General features: G+C 32.9%; 1 long non-coding RNA gene across 1 annotated transcript; it reads left to right on the top strand.

Annotated features, from left to right (window-relative positions):
• Positions 1 to 1,749: 1,749 nt before the first annotated feature.
• LOC113273880 lies at positions 1,750 to 3,184 on the top strand. The gene is made up of 2 exons (XR_003322644.1): positions 1,750 to 1,910; positions 2,125 to 3,184. It is a non-coding gene; the product is annotated as an uncharacterized LOC113273880 (long non-coding RNA).
• The last annotated feature ends 4,353 nt before the right edge of the window (positions 3,185 to 7,537 follow it).

Raw genomic sequence — 7,537 nt, 5'->3', positions numbered from 1 at the left:
TGAGCTAACCCGTAGTGTTTCATCTGAAAATTTATTTTATAAGCTTTCAATAAATTTTCTATTTCGGTTTATCATTTTGAGAGCGGTGAAACTTGATGTCATCATATCCGGAGTATCTTTTATTACTATATTCTCCCACATTGGAGATGCGCATGCCAGAGCTGGATAGTCATCATATTCATCATTATATGTATACATGGATAGTCTTCTAATCTATTAATATCATCACTAGCAAGCATTACAACCAGGACTAGTAGCGGTACTTGGGCTTTTATTAACAATTTCTTTTGCAATTCCATCATGACTTAATAAACAGCTCGAACAACTATTTGCTAAACAATTTCACGCTCCACACTACTTATATTCGTGCTCTCTCATATATCGACAATATCTCATCCGGATGAACGTATCGGAGATAACACAATATTCATTAATTCACGAGGAACCAATCAGATAAGATCTACTGCATAACTAATCTCTTAATGCTAATTGTCAGTATTGTCTAACAAAACTGGATCGATATCAACATATCCTTATCACCACGTCCCCATTCTCATAATTGACAGCCAAATTAATTTCACCTTCAACAAGGTTTTTCTTATTACTATTGGCGGTTCTCGGTTAACCATTTACATTAGGTTTTTCTCCTAAAGATTTTGGAACATATTTTTGTTTTCTTGGATCAGTTACTCTAACAGTATTGGCAGAGTTCTTCTCAGCTGAAGCGGCAGTGGAGGCATTCTTCTAGGCTTTTAATTTACATTCGCCCAAAGCCTAACCTATAACACGACAATACTTGCAAAAGAAAGTTAATATTTCATACATTTATGATAAGGCATGCATAACCATCTCTCTCAACTAAGATTTCCTCTTGCAGATCCTCAACCAAATTAACCAAAACCAGCACGCGAAAAATTAACCACATTATCCCATCATTATGGCGATATCCACAGCCCATTTTAATTGGAGTACCAACAACCAGTGTAGTCAAAATTGTTCTCCAATGACGATTACTCGCCGAGTAATCGCTACAGGCTATATGATCGAGACGATTTCCGATTCCAAGCCATTCCAGATTTTTAGCAACTAAGGCGGCCGATTTTGCCGTTTTAGACCGTTTTTTTGAGCAAAACAAGCTATCGATTTTTCCGAGTTGGCCTTGCATGCACCATATCAAAAAAAAAAAATTGTAACCCTTCAGATGAGAGTTATAAAATAGTAAAACCTTCAAAATACATGATAAATACGTTCAATATAAAAATATTACACACTTGATTACATGTTAATTTTTTTTTTTAAGTTTAACTAGGTAAAAATCATGACTTATGAGAAACAATATATAAATTATTAATAAACAGATTCCGAGTATCGGACCAAGTTTTGGCGATTTCCAAGTCCGAACTTGTTGCTCCACAACCAAGTAGGACCGAGGAACAATTTCGATTAATTTACCAACAACACTAGCTGGCAGTCTTAAATAAGTTTTTCTTTTCTTTTTGGGAATTTTGACAAAATACACCCATGTGGGATTAGTATTTTCTAAGTATACCTTTTTTTTTCTTAATTGCTAAAATACACCCTCCATCCAAAATTCTGTTAAGGCCTACCATCACTTGATCTGACCATCCATCAACAATTTCCAATCAACGGGTAAGATATCATTTTGAATCTGAAACCCCATATTTACCCTTAATATTATATAAAGGGTTGTGAAGAAATTGATTTCTTCATCTCTATGTTATTCTCGCTTTCAGTAAAAAAAAAAAGTTCCACCACCCTTCTTCTAACACCATGACCACCACCACTATCTTCTTTTTCTAACATAACCACCAGCTAACAAGCCTAGCACCATTTCCAGACCATTTAGACAAGATTTTTGATCAAATTCTTTCAATTTATTCATTACAAAGGTATGTGATGCAGCGGAAAGTTCATCAGTGTGTTATGCTATCAATTTTTATTTTTTTATACTTCATTATGCCTTATAATTTCAGCAATTTGAAAATAGGGCTTTGTAAATTTTAAAAGTTTTGGGTATTTTTCAAAATTAGGGTTTACATTGTTGATTGAGATAATAATATGACTTGGTTCTAAGTTTGATTTTGATAATATTATTTTCTGCAGCAACTTTGACAGCAATTTTTATATCCATCCGACTACGGATTTTGGGGATGAACTCTTGTAACTGAAATTGGTCTCAATGAAGTTTATGAAAGAATTATGAATCTGCTGGCTTGGGTTAGTGATAAGTTTTATTGTGAACTCTTAAAAAAGAAGAATTATTAGTGGTTGAGAAATTGAATTGGGGAGGTGATATAAAGGTTCTATGTATGGCTGACATTTTCAATGCGGGGTTGTTTGATGGAATGGAGGATGGTCGTTGAAGTTGTTTACATGGAAAAACGCGTCAGAATATGGTGAAAAGAAGTTTGTTGTGATATGAAGTTGGGGATAATTTGAGCTAGTCACTCGGTGGTGAAATTTTGAAGGACAAAAAATAAAAATGGAGTTGGTGATGTGGCTACGTTCGACGGGTGATGCAGTGGTGGTTGTCTTGATTACAATGGGTCTTGTCTATAAATTGGTGTTGCATTGTAGTTTTTATATAGTGAGAGCTCGGACAAGAAATGAAGAAGGTTGCAGTTGAAACTAGTCGTGTACTGACTGATTTTCTATGTGTGATTGAGTTTAACTTGGACAGGTTCTTCATACCGGAAAATCAGTTAAGAAGATAAGTTGCTACCGAGATATGGGTTATGAATACAAGTGATTTAAGTGATATATTTTAATTTTAGTCATGGTAGAAGTGAGTCTTCAAGACCCTGTTGCATCTAATTTTGATGGAAAACAAGGAAGAAATTTGAGTTAGTTTCGATACGAATTTTCAGCGGAAATCAATGGCAAACTGTTGTGGTTACAACTGATTTTAATAGTGAATAATTGTGTTTAGGTAAGAACAACAAGGAAATGAAAGAAGATGGTTCCTGAAATGGGTGTCAATGCCATTGTTTTTTGATTTTTCATGTCTATTCCAGCCAGGGGTTTTTCAGTCATTTGTAGATCAGTTCAACTCGGCTCGAGTTGGTATTTAACAGCAGTTGACAGTTGAATTGAGAAAACGGGATGGAAGAGTGAAACTGAATGTATTTTAGCAATTTAGAAAAGACGGGTGTACTTTAGGAAATACTAATCCCACGTGGTGTATTTTGTCAAAATTCCCCCTTTTTTTCTCCTCTAATACTCAATACCTAAATCATAAAATCTTACCCACACCTGAGTTAGAGATTGTTGGTGATTTAGGATTAAATTCAGGTATCCATGTCTGTTGATGAACCATTCTTGGTTTTAAGTGCATCATGCCAATTTAGCAAGTGGGTATACCATCAACTTCGTCTTTAAATGTGAAGCAAAAAAAAAAACTCTGCCCACAGGTGATAAGTTTCGCTGAGTATATTTTGACCATATGAGCTTCGGCTTATTGTATAAATCATTGGTTCTAAAAAGGACAAATCCCCTTGGAAGAGTTAAACTTCTTATCAATCAATTTTTGCAATAATCCGCATCCCTCTAGTATTTGTTATCCGATATCCGATTGAGATGAAGTTACCCTTCAAGCAAGATTTTGGGAGTTGTGCAATACAAATATCTCGTTGCAAGTTCGTACTATTGAAGCAATACTGGGTTTACCGTAGCATTATTAGTTCTAGGTGAGTTGGTGATTTATGTTGATAAAACATTGTTTATGATTATTTTATTTTTTTGTGGATCAATGAAATTATGGAAATCCTAAGGACAAGTGGAAGAAGAAGTCATTATCTTAGGACCAAAACTAAAATATAAAAGGAGTATGACAAGATTTCATCCCGAAATCCTAAAAATCGCCTTTATTTGTTCATTGAATATAAGAGCTAAACATTATTTTTTTTCGAAAATGATTTGTGACTCACAGTTTTTGTGCTCCCAATGCTCCCAACATTAGGTGGTAGTCCACATAAGAAAACTTTGAAAAAACAAACGGAAATGATTGGTGTCCCGAGAGTTTTCTCCCGATAATTCTATCGCAACACACATGTGGTGGGACCAAAAACCCACTCCCTATAATTCCTCAGTGGACTTCAGGGGCTGTGTGTATCGTAATTTCTCGGGAGAAAATCCTCGGTTGGTCTATCACTTCCCAAAAACAAAACTCAAACAAGATTTGATGCTCTGTCTCGATTGAATTGATATTCCTTCGTCTTTCTTTCTTTCTTTCGGCAATTTTACCAACCCTAAAAAAGCATGTGCCGGTAAGATATAACCATTTTTACTACCTAGGTTTTGATTTACATGATTTCAGTTATACAGTTTATCATCATTTAGCTATCTTATTATATATGCAAAGTAAACTTTTTCTTCTTACATGAAGCAAAAACACTTCAATCCAAACAAACTCTGAAATTAAAGACAAAGAATTAGAAATCATAAAAAACATGTTAATGTTTGAAAAACAATTACAAAATTGGACTGTTTCACGTTACATATACTAGAGAAATCTACATAGTAAATTTCACAAACCCTTTTAGGTCAAGCGTTTGTAACCATGCAATGGTGGTGAAAGAGATGATAAAGAATCAACAGTTATAAATTGAAATAAAATAGTTGTGTCAATCAAAAGATGTAATTTTGCTTGGATAATCAACACGACTTAATTTATATGAGTAGCTACTAAAAATTGCACAGGGTGGATCCTTTAATGACTGCTTAACTCAGTGATTTTGCATATTAAAAGCTTCAAGTTAAGATATTTGTTATACGACTAAGTAATGATCTCTCAATTCCATGCTTCTGTTTAGTTTGAATGTTAAAATCTTATATATCAAAAACCTTAAATATGATTGATTTTCAGTTCTAAGGTTTATCATCATTTACGTAGAGATATTGTTTATCAGAAGTTTTTAAGGAAAAGTCCACGTAAAATTGGGAGTGACAAATTGGGAGTGACAAATCATTTTCGATTTTCTTTCTCAAGGTTGTAATCTATGGGAATCAACACAAGGATGCTCCAGATTCTCTATTAGTTTTTTCCTGCCTCTTTCTCTTTTATTAAAAAAAAAAGAAGAGTATGCCTTCAATGACGAAAGCAAGAAAAATGAAAAGGAATCACTCCTTCCCTATGGTTAGTCTTCCTAACAAACGGGCATTATAGAATGATTAATTTTTCTAAATCTGTCATTTTTCTTGAACCTCTATTTCAAGTGAAATGACGGTTGAGAAGAATCCTAAACGAACCATAAAATGATGTCTAGTTTCTTTATTTACTTTTCTCACTTCTTTTACCCTTTTCACTTGTTTCGAAACCTATTATTTTTCGATCCATCTTTTCTTTTCCCACTCCTTCACCAACTTATTGCTTCAGTTTAAATGGTATCGAGTATGAAAATAGTTCATCCCACGATCTTTCTCAAATTTTGAGTACATTCGGCTTAATTTCTTTCTTTTGTTTTATATTTGTATGTTTTATTATAAAAAAATAATATTTTTTCTACTTCCTTCACTCTCAATCTACAAAAATAAAAAATCACTCATTTCTAAAATATCATTATGGTAGTCTTCTTAAAAATTCTTTAAGCCTAATTTTAAAATTTTGTATTTTACAGTGAATCATTTCAGAATCTCAAATTTATTCTTGTTCTTAATAAAAATAAAATGAGAAATAAAATTTATCCAGATATAAATCAGAATCCATCAAATTTGTGGATGAATTTCTTTGCCGAATTTGTGTACAATTCACCACCATTATAAATACATATATTTGGTTTGAATCGGAGTGCATTATTCCGTCCAGAAGTGTGAAAATTTGTAATTAAGTCGACGAATAACTAATTAAGGTTTAAACACTTTCCTTCAAAAGTTTAAATCGTGAATAGTAACATAGCTCGTTTTCTATTTTTGAATAATAGAATCTTATATTAAATCTTGAATCGAAGACTTGTGGTTAATTTTTATATGCACAATGAAAGTTTATTATAAGGAGCGTTCAGTTGATTGGAAAAATTTGACAAGTTTTGACAGGCTAACTTGGATCGTTAGCTGATGATACAAGGACAATTCAGATCGTTAAAAAGCAAATTGGTTATGTAGGTCAAATTATGACCCGTAATAACTAAGTTAAAATGATGTCAAAATAAAATTTAAGTTAAAATGATGTCAAAAAAATGAATACGATTCAAGATATATAAAACGACCATCTCCCCCTTTGAATATCAGTTGTTCAAATTTAACGGTTGAAATTAAGATTGGTAGATGTGAGGTTTGCTATCTCGAATTGCGTTCATTTTCTTTTTATAGAAATGTAGAGTCTTATAGGAGGAACATATTATCAAAATATTACACTTAAAGTGATTATCATTTAGATTTTGTGGAGAAAATTGCGCAAATCTTATCTGACCTTGTTCATCTAAGAGTGTCCATGACTCCATGGATCCTACTCTATAAGTTAATTGCTAATGGGGTACCAATTACCGTAGATGGTACCAAAACCTATATAAAGAAAGAATTTTCCAGTATATCTTATATGAATTTGATACCTACCCGACATGTACGCTATCAACAGTAGTTTGATTTTTATGTTAGAAAGTTGTCAAGAGTCAAACTTGAGTTGGAACCAAAAAATCAGAGTTTACCAACCTACTTTTTTCTATAGGGAAATAGTAAACCAATCTTCTCGAAAAAATAGAACTTTCGGTTTGCCATGGTTACAAAGTTTTTCTTGATCATTGACATGGCTATAGTTGCAAAGTTAGCAAAACGGTAGTAGAATACGAACCTATGTTTACTAACATATAATAATTGCTTTCAAAGCCACTAAGATGGTGGGAAATCAAGGGTCAGGATATTTCATTCATCAGATCAGAGTATCAGACCTCCCAAGTGTCTCGAAAGGACTGGGCTAACTCGATTATTGTAGGTACGAAAAGAATCTCCAAATTACTTTTTCATATTGTTTTTCTCTAAAGGTGTTCGTGAAAGCAGATAAATATCTAAGCTTTTGAATTTGTTAATTGGGGAGCTTACTAAATTTGAAGACTTATCCTTTGGAATATCTTTTAGAACAAATATTGATCTACTTTCTTCAAAGGTATTCTCCCACAATCATCACGAATTATATACTGTATATAATTTGTATTGAATCTAGGATGAGAAAATAATCTATAAATAGAGTAGTTTAAGGGATTTTGGATCCTAGTTAGCAATCCGGAATTTGGGAAACATAAGGAACAGCAAAATCACAAGTATTATTCGGTTAGGTAAATTATAGATTCGGTCAAATATTCGGTCAATGTTTCGTGATTTGGCAATAATTCGTTACGTCGTATGTACATATATGTATAATTCTTCTTAGAAGTACGAATTCGGAAGATCAAAATACAACAGAGAACAACGACGTGGTGTTCATACGGAGAAATGTTATACTGGGAGTATAAATCCTTAATTTATAAATATGCTTATAATTTGTTTCAGATTGAAAATTTGCTAAATTAAGTCGGCGTTCCATACG

This window comes from Papaver somniferum, chromosome 4, assembly GCF_003573695.1.
Source record: "Papaver somniferum cultivar HN1 chromosome 4, ASM357369v1, whole genome shotgun sequence".
Lineage (NCBI taxonomy): Eukaryota > Viridiplantae > Streptophyta > Magnoliopsida > Ranunculales > Papaveraceae > Papaver > Papaver somniferum.
Note: the sequence above shows the minus strand (reverse complement) of the source record. Positions and strands in the feature narration are given on the sequence as shown.